Source organism: Ovis aries, chromosome 3, assembly GCF_016772045.2.
Source record: "Ovis aries strain OAR_USU_Benz2616 breed Rambouillet chromosome 3, ARS-UI_Ramb_v3.0, whole genome shotgun sequence".
Taxonomy (NCBI): domain Eukaryota; kingdom Metazoa; phylum Chordata; class Mammalia; order Artiodactyla; family Bovidae; genus Ovis; species Ovis aries.
This window is the reverse complement of record NC_056056.1, coordinates 125,144,170-125,162,978: the sequence shown is the minus strand read 5'-3', so window position 1 is coordinate 125,162,978 and position 18,809 is coordinate 125,144,170. Positions and strand designations below refer to the sequence as shown.

The following is an 18,809-nucleotide window of genomic DNA, read 5'->3' as shown; positions in this document are numbered from 1 at the left end:
TTGGAGAAGGAAATGGCAACCCACTCCAGTATTCTTGCCTGGAGAATCCCAGGGATGGGGGAGCCCGGTGGGCTGCCGTCTCTGGGGTCGCACAGAGTTGGACATGACTGAAGCGACTTAGCAGCAGCAGCAGCAGCATAGAGATGTTAATGGAAGGATTTTTATGGTGGACAAAACAGACTGGGAAATTGAGAATGTCAGTATAGGAATGGTTGAATACATTTTGGCACATAATATTGCATGACCTACAATTATATGCATTGCTCCAGATGGGCATAATATGATAACATTATCCTTTTGTACTACATCAAAATAAAGCTGTGTGTGTGTGTGTGTGTGTGTGTGTGTGTGTGTGTGTGTGTGTGTGTGGTACATATGTGCAGGTGTACATAGAGAAAGATGTAAAAACATACACCAGACTGTTATTGGTTATCTCTGTGGAACAGGATTAGAGGAGTTGATGGAGTATGAGGTAGGATCTAGAAACTAAGTCACTTTTAATGATGATTTGTTTACAGTTGCTTATTTTCAAACTTAGTTTTCACACTCGGTCTCTTTAAAATGAAAAACAAAACCAACACACACACACAAAAAAAAACCACCACAAAAAATGGGCCTTGAGTTGCCAATTTTTTTTTTTTACTTTATAAAAATAGAACATTTTAAAATGCATCTCTATTTTCAATATTTTATAAAAGAAAAGACATTTAAAACAAAAAAGAAGAAAAGGTATGAGCTAGGGGTGTTCTTTCCAAAACAGTTAACTTTCTTTCTTGGAAATATAACCACATGGAATATTGCTGTTATTTTTCTCAACAAGATTCAGTGCAAACCTTATCATGGACCAAGTTTATGATCTTTTGTCTAGTGCAAAGCGGTGCACTCAGTCAGGACATTCAGATTCTAGCATGCGCTTTCTCAGCTTTAGACAACTCCTCTAGGTTATCAGGAAGGTTCCTCAGATGAGCTTCTAAAAACCCCTTTGCCTTGTAACATCCTATTATTCATGATGATTTTACTTCTCACTCTTCAAACAATTCCTCTGTTCTTTGTTTTTATTCACTCATTTAGCAAATGTTTATTGAATGCTTATCTATATATCAGGTATTTAATTGCCACTGGGAATGTAGCCATGAACAGGATAGGCAAAGTCCTTTTTCTCCTAAAGCTTACTTTCTCTTGAGGGGGACAATAAGGAAGCCAATGAGTAAATATACAGAGAATTGTAGATTATGGCAAGTGCTTCAGGGACAATAAATTGACTGGTGTGATGGAGTGTGAATGTGGAGGCTTTAAGGAGAAATAACCTGAGCTGAGTTTCCACAGAAGAGCTTTCTGTGGAGTTGAGCTGAAACCTGAAGAATGAGTAGGCATCAGCCACATGAGGTCTGGATAGAGAGCATGTCACGCAGAGGTAACAGTTCACGAGCTGGTAAAGGGCTTGGTTATTTCAGGGACAGAGAGGAAGCCGGTGAGGCTGCAGCGTAATGAGCAAATGGGAGAGGGAAGTGAAGGAACAGGTTTGACAAAGAAGGATGAAGTGGGCACGCATATCACAGATTGAATTTTCATGTAAATGCAATGAGAAGCCATTAAAAGGTTCTAAGCAAGGGGACAATATGATCTGATTTATACTTTTAAATGACCACTGGCTCGTGCGTGAACAACGGATGCTTTTGATGCAGGAAGCAAGGACAACAATTTGGAAGTTATTGCAGCAGTCCAGGTAAGATATAACATTACTTTGGATTAGGACTGTAATGAGGAAAATAGAGCGAAGCCGAACAATCCAAGACTATTTCGGAAGGCAAGCAGACTAGAATTTCTGGATTGAATGCAAGGGATGAAAGGAAAGAAAGAACCAAGTTTCACTCCATTGTTTCTAAATTAGGAAATTAGCTAGAAGGTGGTACCACTTACTGAGATGGAGAGAGGACCCAGAGGGTAGCAGGATTTTTTTTTTCTTTTTTTCCTTATTGGGAGCTGGGTGTGGAAATCAAGAAAGTGGTTTCAATTGTGACGAGCTGTAACTTCTGATTAGCTGTCCCAGTAGAGGTATCAACTAGGGGTTAAGGGGCTCAGGGGAAAAGTCAGGGCCAGAGATAGACACCAAGATTCTTCAGCATATGGGTGGTATTCGAAGTAATTTAAAGAGAAAGAGGGTGTTAAAGCTTCAGACCCAGGCAGCTCAACACCTGTAGTTACTTCCAGATCTACCAGCAAAACTACCAAAGAAACAGGGATCAGTGAGGTAGGAAGGAAATCCATGGTGTGCGATAAAGTCTGTAATTTATTTTAAAATACCTCAGCTTAGACATTGTAATATAATATGTGTGTCTTCAGCTGCCTTACTTAGGAGTTCGTGCAGAATAGTAGATTCAAGACTTAATCGGAAAAGATTCCACTCTGGGACATCTCTGTCTTGTGCTGACATGAGCAATTCTGCTATTATTGGAAGAGTTGTTTCATTGATGAAATTCACTTTTCAATTAGCAAGAGGATGTTTATAAAAGGGTTTTCATTATTAAAAATTAGTTTTGTTTGAGTTTTGTGAGATACACAGGATGGTAAGAATATGTAATTTTGTACCTGGAAGCTATCAATAATTGTCGGATGTTTGTGTTTTCATTCCTTTGAAACCAATATTTCTCCAAGATTCCTAACTTGTACAAAATTTCCAAAACTCTTCTTTACCTGTTTTCTTACTCTGAAACTTCTACCATGTTATTTGATATCTTTAAGGCACTTAAAAAATTTACTTGCTTCTTGGAACAAGAATAGTTAATAGCAGACCTATCTTTATAAATCATCAGAATTAAAAGGTCTTAAAACATTTGAGAAGGCATTTCCTCCCAGGGGCCTATTATTAAACACTTAAAATATTGAAAGACTATTTGATGTCAATTATGGGAGGAAAAACTTAGAAAAAGATTTAAAATAGTGAAGTAGAAGAGCAGAAAGAAGAAACAAGTATGGTCTGATGAGGTGAATAGACTGAGGAGCATCACGCACACACATGCCAAATATAAACTATTTCTGTCAATGGTCATTTTTGCTACTGGGCCACAGAAATGGACCGCATTGTTGCCCGGTGATCTTTAGTCAGGGTAAGGAAGATGGTTTGCTGGTATTCAACCACACTAAAATATTGCCCCAGGAGAGCATGTTTTTGAAATTTGTAAGAGCTCCCATCACACTGTGGTTTGTGATTTGTACACACTGCCCTAGAATGAGCTCTGAAACAGCTCAAATATTGCAGCCTGACTCATGTTCTGGTCCAAACTGCTCGCCGTAAAAGACAAGCAAAGTACCGCCAAATACCGCAGAGTAGGCCCTTCAGATAACACAGTTTTACTGGTGGAAAATATAAACACTGTTTTTGCCCATATTTCCATTGTGATCAAGGAACATTTGCTGAGAAAGCACTACTAATCTACAGAGAATTGTGAAACTGATGAGAGATTCAAATTACTCACGATTTGCCTTTGAGCCAAAACAAATGCAATATTTAGAAGCTCTTTCCCATAGGTATCTAAGGGAAAAGGGGAATTTTCACTGTGATACAAATGCTTTTTTTTTTTTTTTTTTTAGGAAAAGGATATTGTGATCCTGGTAAGAGAAAGCTTGTTCTTAATTTGTGTCTCTAGATTACTTACATGAGATGAAAAAATTAATGAGTTATGTTTTTTTAACCTAAAGTAACTCTTTATCCCATACCAATTATCTACAGGTTTTCTAATTAGGTGAAGCAAAATTGTAACTTAGCCAGATTCTGTGCTCAAGTCTTTTCATTGGATTAACAATGAATTTAACAAGAATTTCTGTATCAAAGCTTGTTCAAAGAATCTTGCTAAATTTTTAGGCCACAAAAGTAAATCTAATGAAAGTAAATACGCATTCTATGTACCCATAGAAAACCGCTTCTTTCTGAAATCATCTGCTGCTATTGCCCTATAGGAATGGTCTTAGGCTGTATGTATGCAAAGTCACAGATTCATTCACCAAAGTAAAGGCAGTTTATTTGCTGACATTGGGCAAACTTTATGGGTTCAGATTAAGATACACTGACAAACCCAAAAGCAAAAAGAAAGTAAATGCTCCTTTGTAATATAGAATTCCAGGAAGAAGACTGAGTATAAATACCGACGGATCATTCTAAAATTTATAAAACACTATAATCCACATACAGACATATGCTTTATAATACAGCAAGTATTAGGGGCAGTTCTCATGATACTCCTACTGGAGGTAGGTAGTGAGGTGGTTACGTTCCTGAGGAGAAAAGCACCTGTGTTTACGTGGAATCTTTTTCAAAATTTTCTTTCTCTGGTCACTTTGGGAAGGAGTATGAAGTAGTAGTTAAGAGCATAGACTCTGACGCCGCACTGTTTTCTTATCCCAGGTCTATCACCTGCTCACTGCCTGGTATTGATCAAATTACTCAATCTCTCTGACCTCCACCTTGCATCTATACAAGAAAAGTTACAATAATTTTTAATTCTTAGGGCTATTTTGGCATAGTTGAGATCTACCTCTTTAGGAAATTCTTAATAGACTACTTTTAAAGATCAGATTTAGATTCACAGCAAAATTGAGAGGAGCAAGGTACAGAATTCTCTTTATCGCCCCTGACCACACATGTGCATAACTTCTCCCATAATCAACATCCTTATCAGAGTGGTACATTTGCTACAACTCATAACCCTACACTGACCCACTATAATCATCATAATTTGCATTGGGAGTCACTCTTGGTGTTGTACAGTCTATGGGTTTTGAGCCATGTGACATATAGAATGACATGCATCCACCATAACAATATCATACAGAGTAGTTTCACTGCCCTAAAAAACATCTGTGCCTCGTTTAATCCACCCCCCTCCCATCTAACCCGTGGCTACCCCTGACCCTTTTACTGCGTTCATACTTTCACCTTTTCTAGAATTTCATATCATTGGAATCGTATAGTATGTAGCCTTTTCTAGATTAATCTTTTTTAAAACTTAATAATATGCATTTAAAGTTCATGTCTTTTCATGTCTTGATAGCTCTTTTTTCTTTGGCTCTCCTGAGCTATAATTGACAAAATTATAATATATTGAAAGTGTACAATGTGATAATTTGATATATGTACACATTATGAAAGGCTTCCCACAGTAGAGTTAATCAACACATCCATCACCTAACATAGCTACCTTTTTCTTGGTGAGAACCCAAGTTCTACTCAGCAAATTTCAATTACATAACATAGTGTTAGCAACTATAGGCACCGTGTTACACGTTTGATCTGTATTCATCTTATAACTGAATGTTTGTATTATTCTACAGTGTTTCTATGAGCTCTACTTCTTCTCCTTTCTTTTAAAAAAATGTTATTTATTTTTATTTATTTATTTTTTAGATTCCATGTCCAAGTGATGCCATACAGTATTTGCCTTTTACTGTCTGGCTTATTTCACTTAGCATAAAGTCCTCCAGGTCCACCTATGTGGTTGTAATGACAAGATTTCCTTCTTTCTCACAGTTGAATAATATTTACTGAACATACACTGTATTTTCTTGATCCTTTCATCTGTTAACAGATACTGAGGTTGTTTCCATACCTTGATTATCACTAATAATCCTGCAATGAACATGGAAGTACAGATAGTTCTTTGAAATACTGCTTTTGTGTCCTTTCGATATATACTTGGAAGTGGGATTACTGGATCACATGGTAGTTCTAGTTTTAATTTCTTTAAGGAAACTGCATACTACTTTCCATAGTAGCTGTGGTAGTCGTGGTTACTTAGTTGGCAAGTCGTGTCCGACTCTTTGTGACCCCCATGGACTGTAGCCCTCCAGGCTCCTCTCTGTCTATAGGGTTTCCCAGGCAAGAATACTGGAGTGGGTTGTCATTCCCTCTCCAGGGATCTTCCCAATCCAGGGATCCAAGATGTATCTCCTGCATTGCAGGTGGGTTCTTTACCAACTGAGCCACCAGGGAAGCCTAGTATCCATACCAGTTTGCATCCCCACCAACAGTGAAAAGGGTTCTCTCTTCTCCACATCCTTGCCAGCATTTGCCATCTCTGAATTTTTGATTATACACAGCCTGTGTATACACAGCTGTGAGGTGATATCACATTATCGTTTGCATCTCTCTAATGATTAGTGATATTAAGCAGTTTTTATATACCTGTTGACCACTTGCATATCTTTTTTCAAAAAGTTGGTTTATTTTTTCATTGAAATATAATTGACATATAACATTATATTAGTTTTAGGTGTACCACATAATTCAATATTTGTACACACTACTAAATGATCAATAAATCTAGTTAACATCTATCATGACACATAATACAAATTTTTTTCCTGTGATAAGAACTTTTAAAATCTATTCTCTTAGCAATATTCAAAGATACAATTCAGTATTGTTATACTGTAGTCATCATGCTGTACATTATATCACCCAGACTTATTTATTTTTATAACAGGAAGTTTGTATCTTTTGACCACGTTCACCCATTTTGTGCACCCCTACCTCTGATAACCACCAGATCATTCTCTGCATCTATGAATTCATCATGAGGGGAGGTTCAATTAGACATATAAGTGAGATCGTATGGTATTGACCTTTCTCTGTCTGACTAATTTCACTTAGAATAATGCTCTCAAGATTCATCCATGTTGCTCCCAAAGGAAAATTTCCTTCTTTTTTATAGCTGCATAATATCCCATTGTTTATATATATTTATCACAATTTCTTTTTTATTCATTCATTCATCAGGGGACACTTAGGTTGCTTCCGTGTCTTGGCTGTTCTAAATAATTCTCTAATGAACACGGGGATTCAAATATCAAGTTAGTGTTTCCATTTCCTTTAAATAAATACATACAAGTGGAACTGCTAGATTATATGTAGTTCTATTTTTAATTTGTTGAGGAACTGCCACGCTGTTTTCCGTAGTAGCTGCACCAATTTACATTCCTACCAACAACAGTGCAGGAGGGTTCCTATTTCTTACAACTCTTGTTATTTGTTGTGTTTTCAATAATAGCCATTCTAACAGTTGTGAGGTTTGGTTTTGACATGCATTTCCCTGATGATTTGTATTGTTGAGCACTATTTTATGTACTTGTTGGCCGTCTGTATGTCTTCTTGAAAAATGTCTGTTCAGATCTCTGTTCACATTGCAATCAAACTGTTTGAATTTTGTTATTGAGTTGTATGAATTCATTACATATTTTAGATTAGTAACCCTTTATGAGATATAATATTTGCAAATGTTTTATTCCTTTTGATACACTGTCATTTCATTTATTACCTTTTCTGTGCAGAAACTTTTTAGTTTCATAAAGTCCTGCTTATTTATTTCTGGTTTTGTTGCTTTTGCTTTTGGTGTCAAATCCAAAATATCCATTGCTAAGACCAATGTCAAGGGGCTTAGCTCCTATATTTTCTTCAAGGAATTTTATGGTTTCAGGTTTTACATTCAAGTCTAACTTATTTTGAATTAATTTTTGGGTATGGCATAAGATAGTGACTCAGTTTCTTACTTCTGCATGTGGCTATCCATTTTCCCATAACTATTTATTGAAGATACTGTTCTCTTCCCATTGCGCATTTTTAGTTCCTTTGTCATTAATTATATATACATATGGGATTATTTCTGGGATCTCCCTTTTTTCCCATTGATTTATGTGTTGTTATATGCCAATAATATGTTGATTACTACAACTTTATAATATAATTTGAAGCCATGAAGCATGATGCTTCCAGCTTTGGTATTTTTTCCAAGACTGCTTATCTGTTTAATGTTTTTTTGTTGTTGTTGTTGTTGCTATACATATTTTGCATTGTCCTAGTTTGTGAAAAATGCCAATGGAATTTTTGTAGTTATTACATTGAATCTATAGATTGCTTTTGGTAGCATGAACCCTGTAACAATATTAATTTTTTCAGTCCATGAACATAACATATCTTTCCATTTGTGTCTTCTTAAATTTGTTTCATCAATGTCTCATCATTTTCAAAAATGTCTTATTTTTTAACCTTCTTGGTTAAATTTATTCTTATGGGTTTTTTGATGCACTTATAAATTATATTGTTTTCTTAATTTCTCTTTCTGATAGTCTATTATTACTTTATACAAGTGCAACTGATTTTTGTATATAGATTCTGTGTTTTACAATTTTACTGAATTCATTTATTAGTCCTAACAGATTTTTTCTGGTGGGCCTTTTAGGGTCTTTTATCTATAATATCATTCCATCTGCAAGTAATGACAGTTGCACTTCTTATTTCCTGAGTTAGATTCATTTTATTTCTTTTCTTTTTTTTTCTCTAATTGCTTTGGCTAGGAATTCCAGTATTACACTGAATAAAATTGGAGAGAGTGAACATCCTTATCTTGTTCCTGATCTTAGAAAAAAAGTTATCAGCTTTTCACTGTTAAGTAGGATGTTGCCTGTGGACTTGACACATATTGACTTTATTATATTGAAGTATGTTCCCTCTACATTCACTTTGTTGAGAGTTTTTGCTGCTCCCTCTGTGCAGAGCCTGGGTATATAGCTAGGGTAGCATTCTCATTCCTGTTTAACAAACTGCTTCTTTGCTACCTTATGAAATTCAGAAAAACAAGCACCTTTGGCTCTTAGTTCAGTTCAGTCAGTTCAGTTGCTCAGTTATGTCTGACTCTTTGTGATCCCATGAATCGCAGCATGCCAGGCCTCCCTGTCCATCACCAACTCCCGGAGTTCACTCAAACTCATGTCCATTGAGTTGGTAATGCCATCCAGCCATCTCATCCTCTGTCATCCCCTTCTCTTCCTGCCCCCAATCCCTCCCAGCATCAGAGTCTTTTCCAATGAGTCAACTCTTCGCATGAGGTGGCCAAAGTACTGGAGTTTCAGCTTTAGCATCAGTCCTTCCAGATAACACGTAGGGCTGATCTCCTTCAGAATGGACTGGTTGGATCTCCTTGCAGTCCAAGGGACTCTCAAGAGTCTTCTCCAACACCACAGTCCAAAAGCATCAATTCGGTGCTCAGCTTTCTACAGATACTTTAAAACATACCTATTGACTTCCCAAAGTTGTGGGACAGCAATAACAGTTTTAAAATCTTCCTTCAACTGAATTAATGAAATTTTGTTTCAAAAAACTACATTTGTGAACACTCAATGAATGGGATTGTATTTCTTTCCACCTCTGCTTGCAGACTGGCTGGCTTGACTGTGCACATACCTTTGTTATGGAACTGTGCTTTTAATTGTCTCTCGCATTTCTCTTAATGGTCATCACGTTGAGCTATAAGAAACAAATGTATTGTTTTACCAAAGTATAGCAAAGATTATCATCTCTTTAGAATATAACATCTGAGTACTCCCCATCTTCCATTCATTTACTTAATAAATGCCAAATATAGTGGCTCAGTGGTAAAGAATTTGCCTGCAATTTAGGAGACCTGGGTTCTATCCATGGGTTGGGAATATCTCCTGGAGAAGAAAATGGCAACCTACTCCAGTATTCCTTCTGGGAAAAATCCCATGGACAGAGGAGCCTGGAGGGCTACAGTCCATGGGGTCATGAAGAGTCAGACATGACTGAGCAAGCACACTTCTATTACATGCAACCCTCAATTTCAATTTCTAAATGCCTTTGCATTCAACGTTTACTCACAGATTAAAGAAGTCACTCTAGCTAGTTTAAGCTGAAAAAGATTTCATATAGGAAATTAGGTGCTTGGAAATCATTTGAGGGGCTAAAAAGCCACCTTTATGTTGAACCTCCAGAAACAACTCCCAGAGCACCTGTATAGAATTGTGCCGCCAAGCAAGTCTCTACCTTCATCATGATCAAAAGATCAAGGAAGCAAGCATGATTACACACGTCTTCTCCCAGGATATAGGAAAAGTGAGGCTCCCACCATATCCAGCTCCAGGAACAATCTCACTTAGACAAAATTCAAGCCAGTAAAGAGGATGCCAAGGACCCTGCCTAACAATACCTATGAAGTTAGGCACCATGCATAGGCCAGTAATTACTGTTTCATAAACCAAATGCCACAACTAAAGTCACTAACAGAAACAGCATAATTACCAACCTGCATTGCCAATAGAAAAGTGTGTCTGCTCAATGAAAGCTAAGGCCATTTGGAACCTGAGTTGTGAAGGAGTCTGAGAAAAGCAGCCTGTAATTTTTCAACCTTTATCATTCAATTAAGCATGTTCCAAGACACCTGAAATGGACTGAAGTCAGTCAATGTGCAATATAGGTCGTAAGACCTAAGAGTCAATCAGTAAAAGGAGCTTAATGAACAAAAGAACATTTACGCTAAAGAAATTAACATGCTATTATAAGGAATACATACAATGAAAAGGAAAAACCTATAGTGCATATATTAAGTATAAAATCAAATGCCAGAAAAACTACATACACATATATTCAAATATATATGTATAATTAAATATATGAGCATATATAGCTATATTATGTAAAGATACAACCGAATAAATTCAAATCTGTAGAAGACAGAAGTTTGCATAACAAGCTACTTATAGTGTTACTTTCGGAAAAGGTGGTAGAAACGTGAAAGAAGTAGCCAAAGTGACAAATGTACACTTTTCTATCAATATTTCTCTATTGTTTACATATAGATAGAAGGTAGCTTTTTAAATATAACTTTACAAAGTTGGAAAATTATATATTTAGATATATACTGACATAAAAAGACATCTATAATATATTGTGAAACTAAAAAAGTATACTGCAAATTATTATGTTCAATATGATCTCATTTGGGAAAAAATATGTTTTTTCTACTTTATCTATTATATACTCGTACACATATATAAGATATATGGTGGTGATGGTTTAGTCGCTAAGTTGTGTCCAACTCTTGTGACCTCATGGACTATATAGCCCACCAGGCTCCTCTGTCATGGGATTTCCCAGGCAAGAATACTGGAGTGGGTTTCCATTTCCTTCTTCAGGGAATCATCCCGACACAAGGATCGAATTTGCCTCTCCTGAATTACAGGTGGGTTATTTACTTCTGAACCACCAGGGAAGCCCATATAATACATATACAATAATGTTAATAGTATATATGTTATTATCAATATATACATGATTGTATATACATATATTATATACATGTATATATATACATATTTTATATATACACACATATGTGATGTGTGTGTATATATATATATATATTTATACATACTTTAATGCTTCTATATACATTGAAAAGATATGGATGTATATACATCACTCAGTGTGTACCTTTGGGAACCGGGCTGTCTGGAGTGAAACTTTCACATTTTCCTATCTGCGCTTTCATGTTATTTGACTTTTTCAAATGTAATATTTTTAGATTAAAGCCTATTATTTTCATAAAATAACAGGTATTTGTTATTTAAAAAATTAAAGCAATGTGGAAAGACAAAAAAGGGAAGTAAAAATCAGTTTCCCAAAATCCACTCCAACTCCTACTCCCTAGAAATAAATACTAAAATTTGGTGGATAACATTGAAAATATCATGATTTGCCTTTGTTCATATGTGATAATGATATAGATGGATATGTAGATAGAAAAAAAATGGAATCTGCTTCTGCTAATGTTACAATAATATACTAAATTTAATTTTGCTTGATTTAGAAATGAAAATTAAGCATTAAGATAAAAACCAAAGTAACTACTTCTCAAATAAGTATATTCACAAGTATTATTTCTCTCAGAGTAAGACAATATTGTATTGGAGGTTCTTGCTGTAAAGATACTAAAACATAATTACTTATTTAAAGACTGGAAAAGAGGAAATGAAAGTCATTATTTCTAATGTGTGATATAATTATCCTCATAGGGAAACCCATAGACTCTCATCCAAGTATCTAGAAATAAGCAAGAGTTAACTAAACTAACTGGATGTAATATCAACATATAAAAGTCAAGTAATTGGACATCTGCTTCTGAGCATAATGGAGAACATGGGCCATGGATAATATTTTCCATAAATCATTAGAAAACTGGACGAATAGAGAAACAACTATTTTTGGACACACAGGCAGTACTGTGGTCCATGAGAGAGAGGAAGCAGCTGAGGTGAGCCTGAATAATCACGCTGGCTTTCTCCCTGGAGGCAGTATCCAGACCACGGGCACAGGAAAGGAGAATCCAGTCAGCCTTGCAGTTTAGTGATGGAGAAGGAACTCAGGAAAGTTGAGACAGCTGTAAATTGCATGGCAGAATTTTATAGAAGAAGGAGATATTTAAGGAAAAAAAAAAAACCTTCAGAAACAGGCATTGAGGTACCTTGAGTCTTTGATATATACTGCTAGTCTATGCACATGTAGGTAAAACTCAGTGAAGTCAGACAAAGAGTTGTGAGGTGAACAATCCTTAGTTCCTGCATAAGCCAGGAACGCATCTGCGCTTGACTAGCCAGTGCAGAGATTCTCCAGTCATCATTAAGGTATCAGGAGATCCCAAGAGGGGTCACATCTTGGTAAAGAAATCAAAGTGTACCCCAAAGAAAAAATATACTATGCATATATACTAAATATATAGCATCTATGTACTATATATATTAAAATATATACTCTATCTATACTAAAAATGTATAATATATACATGCCATAGAAATGCTTAAAAGTAAAAACTGAATGGATTAAGTTAATCTTCAAGTAAGTTAAAGAACAAAGCACAATACTCTTTAGATAGTAAGGAAATTGAAACAGTCAATCCTAAAGGAAATCAACCCTGAATTTTCTTTGGAGGGACTGATGCTGAAGCTGAAGCTCTAATCCTTTGGCCACCTGATGCGGAGAGCCGACTAACTGGAAAAGACCCTGATGCTGGGAAAGACTGAGGTCAAGAGGAGAAGGGGTGACTGAGGATGTGATGGTTGGATGGTATCACTGACTCAATGGACATGAATTTGAGCAAACTCCGTGACATAGTGAAGGACAAGGAAGCCTGGTGTGCTGCAGTTCACAGGGTCACAAAGAGTCTGACAACTTAGTGATGGAACAGCATAAATCTATGACATTATAGATATTCAACAATATAACTTCACCATGTCTAGCACACAATTTAAAAAGTTACTGCACCTGCAAAGAAGCAGGAAGTTATAGCACACAGGAAAAAAATCAGTGACTAGAAGCGGACTAAAATATGATAGGGAGGATAGATTAGCAAATAAGGACAACAGCTATAATAAATACGTGCAATATGTTCGGAGATTTAAGAACAAAACAGAAATGATGAAGACAGAAATAGAAGCTACAAAATATACCAAATAAAATGCCTAGAGATAAGAGAAATGTGAAATAAAATTCACAGGATGGGATTAAGAGAGAATTAGACTGTGCAGACATTGCAATAGAATCAATCCAAACTGAAGAGCAGAGAAAGAGAAAATAAGACTAAATACTAATGGATAGCGCTTCAGTGACCCGTGGAACAATAGGAAGCAGTCCAGTATACCTTTATTTGGAGTCTCAGAAGGAAAAGCAATAAGTGAATTAAGCAAGATCACAAGATAGAAGGTATAGTCAAAATCAATTTCACTTTTCTATACTAGCAATAAATAGCTAGATGCTTAAGTTTAAAAACGTTATTTATAATAGCATAAAAATGTAAACTACTTCAAAATACATTTAGTAAAAGATACATACATCCTGCCCACTAAAATTATAAAATATGGTTAAAAGCAGGCAGACTCTTTATGATCTGAGCCACCAGGGAAACCCTGGACAAAAAGAAGTTAAGAGACCTTAATGAATGTTGAAATATGCCATATTCATAGGTTGGAAGATTCAATAGTGTTAAGATGTCAGTTCTCCAATTGGTCTACAGATTCATCTTCATTTACATGAAACTATAGGAAAGACAAATTTTATTCAAAATGAAGACAGCACATCAATGGTAACCAGAGCAGATATTAATAGAATGACTGTTAAAGGACACAGGTTATATGAGTGCATGCATTTATCAATACTTACAGAACTGAGCATTTGAAATGGGTACATTTTCTTATACGCAAATTATACTTTAATAAAGATAATTTAGAAATAAGTCAACTGACTTTCAATATGCTAGCAAAAATTGGAAGCCTTGAAAAAAAACCCATTTATAATAGCAACTAAAATTAAAAATTATCTAGAAAGAAATCTTCCAAAAGTCTATAACCCTTATGTTTGCACAAATGTCTGTGTGTGTGTGTTTTCCTATAGTCAATCAACCTATGTTTGATTGTATTTTCAGTTATTAGCATTCTGTTTTGTTATGGCCTCTGTATTAGTAATGCTTTATTTCCTGTAAAGGGTTTTTTTTCGGTTCTATTTCTTTTTCAAGATTTACAAGCTTCCTTTCCAAATATTCTTATTATCTTATCACATTTTGGCTGCTTTATTCTTTGAGATTCTGTTTGTTCTTGTTGCTATGTTATTTTACTGTTTTTGAAATGATGAAGAACAATGTATCTGAACTATTTCTATCTCTCTTTGGTTAAGCCTTTGTATGATGTCGACCTTTTGCTTGCTTTTAGCTTATGTATACTTCCTGGATTTTTATATAGTACTTATGTTTAGGTTCTGCATTTTGTTTTTGATAATTACTCATTTTTATATTTCATAAATATATATTTTACAGTAATATGCTTTATGTTTTTCTTAAAAAGTTTTTATTTTATATTGCAGTATAGTTTATTGACAATGGTGTTAGTTTCAGGTGTACGGAGCATCCACTGGAGAAGGAAACGGCAATCCACTCCAGTATTCTTGCCTGGAAAATCTCATGGACAGAGGATCCTGGCAACCTACAGTTCATGGGGTCGCAGAGTCAGACATGCCTGAGTGACTGAGCACAGAATATTGAGCACAGTTCTCTGTGCTATACAGTAGGTCCTTGTTGGTTATCTATCTAAAATAGCAGTATGTACATGTCAATCCCCAACTCTGTAACTATTTGCTCCCCACCAACCCTTCCCCCTTAGTAACCATAAATTCATTCTCTGTCTATGAGTCTGTCTCTGTTTGAAACAGGGTGCGTAACATATGGAAAATAAACAGAGTACTTAATCAATTTCTTTCCCATTTATTGTTCTGAAACCATCTTAACAAATGCTTTATTTCCTTTGCCCTGATAATTCATTTTTCCTTAGTGTTTGATGTTTAAGATATTTAAATATTAATAGCTTAAAACAAAGCCTTAAGTCATAGGATTTCTATGCTGAAGTATAGGAATCAGTGCCTCCATAACTTACCCCACTTCTCCTCGGGAAGTTTCCCTTGTCTAGGGTTACAACTCATAGAAAGTGTAAATGAGTAGTAAATATCATTTCTTTTTTTTTTTTTTTAATTTTAGTTTTTTATTTTTTAAATTTTAAAATCTTTAATTCTTACATGCATTCCCAAACATGAACCCCCCTCCCACCTCCCTCCCCATAACATCTTTCTGGGTCATCCCCATGCACCAGCCCCAAGCATGCTGCATCCTGCGTCAGACATAGACTGGCGATTCAATTCACATGATAGTATACATGTTAGAATGTCATTCTCCCAAATCATCCCACCCTCTCCCTCTCCCTCTGAGTCCAAAAGTCCGTTATACACATCTGTGTCTCTTTCCCTGTCTTGCATACAGGGTCGTCATTGCTATCTTCCTAAATTCCATATATATGTGTTAGTATACTGTATTGGTGTTTTTCTTTCTGGCTTACTTCACTCTGTATAATCGGCTCCAGTTTCATCCATCTCATCAGAACTGATTCAAATGAATTCTTTTTAACTGCTGAGTAATACTCCATTGTGTATATGTACCACAGCTTTCTTATCCATTCATCTGCTGATGGACATCTAGGTTGTTTCCATGTCCTGGCTATTATAAACAGTGCTGCGATGAACATTGGGGTACATGTGTCTCTTTCAATTCTGGTTTCCTCGGTGTGTATGCCCAGAAGTGGGATTGCTGGGTCATAAGGTAGTTCTATTTGCAATTTTTTAAGGAATCTCCACACTGTTCTCCATAGTGGCTGTACTAGTTTGCATTCCCACCAACAGTGTAGGAGGGTTCCCTTTTCTCCACACCCTCTCCAGCATTTATTGCTTGCAGATTTTTGGATCGCAGCCATTCTGACTGGTGTGAAGTGGTACCTCATTGTGGTTTTGATTTGCATTTCTCTAATAATGAGTGATGTTGAGCATCTTTTCATGTGTTTGTTAGCCATCCGTATGTCTTCTTTGGAGAAATGTCTATTTAGTTCTTTGGCCCATTTTTTGATTGGGTCGTTTATTTTTCTGGAATTGAGCTGCAGAAGTTGCTTGTATATTTTCGAGATTAGTTGTTTGTCAGTTGCTTCATTTGCTATTATTTTCTCCCATTCAGAAGGCTGTCTTTTCACCTTGCTTATATTTTCCTTTGTTGTGCAGAAGCTTTTAATTTTATATAGAAAACTATAAAACACTGATGAAAGAAATCAAAGAGGACACTAATAGATGGAGAAATATACCATGTTCATGGATTGGAAGAATCAATATAATGAAAATGAGTATACTACCCAAAGCAATTTACAAATTCAATGCAATCCCTATCAAGCTACCAGCCACATTTTTCACAGAACTAGAACAAATAATTTCAAGATTTGTATGGAAATACAAAAAACCTCGAATAGCCAAAGCAATCTTGAGAAAGAAGAATGGAACTGGAGGAATCAACTTGCCTGACTTCAGGCTCTACTACAAAGCCACAGTCATCAAGACAGTATGGTACTGGCACAAAGACAGACATATAGATCAATGGAACAAAATAGAAAGCCCAGAGATAAATCCACACACATATGGACACCTTATCTTTGACAAAGGAGGCAAGAATATACAATGGAGTAAAGACAATCTCTTTAACAAGTGGTGCTGGGAAAACTGGTCAACCACTTGTAAAAGAATGAAACTAGATCACTTTCTAACACCGCATACAAAAATAAACTCAAAATGGATTAAAGATCTAAATGTAAGATCAGAAACTATAAAACTCCTAGAGGAGAACATAGGCAAAACACTCTCAGACATAAATCACAGCAGGATCCTCTATGATCCACCTCCCAGAATTCTGGAAATAAAAGCAAAAATAAACAAATGGGATCTAATTAAAATTAAAAATATCATTTCTTATTTAGCTCTACTTCCTCGCCTTTATGCTGTGTCCAACCAAGTTTAAGTGATGATACTCCTTATTTCTGTTGTGATCTAACCACACCTCAAAATCTTGTCAGTTTAATCAAGATATTTGGATAGGACTAACACTTCATGACCAAGGTAATCACGATGGTGTGATCACTTACCTAGAGCCAGACATCCTGGAATGTGAAGTCAAGTGGGCCTTAGAAAGCATCACTACGAACAAAGCTAGTGGAGGTGATGGAATTCCAGTGGAGCTGTTTCAAATCCTGAAAGATGATGCTGTGAAAGTGCTGCACTTAATATGTCAGCAAATTTGGAAAACTCAGCAGTGGCCACAGGACTGGAAAAGGTCCGTTTTCATTCTAATCCCAAAGAAAGGCAATGTCAAAGAACACTTAAACTACTGCACAATTGCACTCATCTCACATGCTAGTAAAGTAATGGTCAAAATTCTCTAAGCCAGGCTTCACCAATACATGAACTGCGAACTTCCAGATGTTCAAGCTGGTTTTAGAAAAGGCAGAGGAACCAAAGATCAAATTGCCAACATCCACTGGATCATCGAAAAAGCAAGAGAGTTCCAGAAAAACATCTATTTCTGCCTTATTGACTATGCCAAAGCCTTTGACTGTGTGAATCACAATAAACTGTGGAAAATTCTGAAAGAGATGGGAATACCAGCCCACCTGACCTGCTTCTTGAGAAACCTATATGCAGGTCAGGAAGCAACAGTTAGAACTGGACATGGAACAACAGACTGATTCCAAATAGGAAAAGGAGTACGTCAAGGCTGTCTATTGTCACCCTGCTTATTTATCTTATATGCAGAGTACATCATGAGAAAGGCTGGGCTGGAAGAAGCACAAGCTGAAATCAAGATTTCCAGGAGAAATATCAATAACCTCAGATATGCAGATGATACCACCCTTATGGCAGAAAGTGAAGAGGAACTCAAAAGCCTCTTGATGAAAGTGAAAGTGGAGAGTGAAAAAATTGGCTTAAAGCTCAACATTCAGGAAACGAAGATCATGGCATCCGGTTTCATCACTTCATGGGAAATAGATGGGGAAACAGTGGAAACAGTGTCAGACTTTATTTTTTTTGGACTCCAAACTCACTGCAGATGGTGATTGCAGCCAAGAAATTAAAAGATGCTTACTCCTTGGAAGAAAAGTTATGACCAACCTAGATAGCATATTCAAAAGCAGAGATATTACTTTGCCAACAAAGGTCCATCTAGTCAAGGCTATGGTTTTTCCAGTGGTCATGTATGGATGTGAGAGTTGGACTGTGAAGAAAGCTGAGTGCTGAAGAATTGATGCTTTTGAACTGTGGTGTCAGAGAAGACTCTTGAGAGTCTGTTGGACTGCAAGGAGATCCAACCAGCCCATCCTAAAGAAGATCAGTCCTGGGTGTTCTTTGTAAGGAATGATGCTAAAGCTGAAGCTCCAGTACTTTGGCCACCTCATGCAAAGAGTTGACTCATTGGAAAAGACTCTGATGCTGGGAGGGATTGTGGGCAGCAGGAGAAGGGAACGACCGAGGATGAGATGGCTGGATGGCATCACGGACTCGATGGACATGAGTCTGAGTGAACTCCGGGAGTTGGTGATGGACAGGGAGTCCTGGCATGCTG

The 18,809-nt window shown here is 36.4% G+C and overlaps 1 long non-coding RNA gene across 1 annotated transcript in view; it reads left to right on the top strand.

The window, feature by feature from the left end:
* The first annotated feature begins 1,255 nt into the window (after nt 1–1,255).
* The window catches only part of LOC132659610 (uncharacterized), a 42,735-nt gene continuing 25,181 nt past the window's right edge, over nt 1,256–18,809 (top strand). The window contains exon 1 of the long non-coding RNA XR_009600198.1: nt 1,256–1,726. This is a non-coding gene — a long non-coding RNA (uncharacterized LOC132659610). The remainder of the gene's footprint in view (nt 1,727–18,809) is intronic.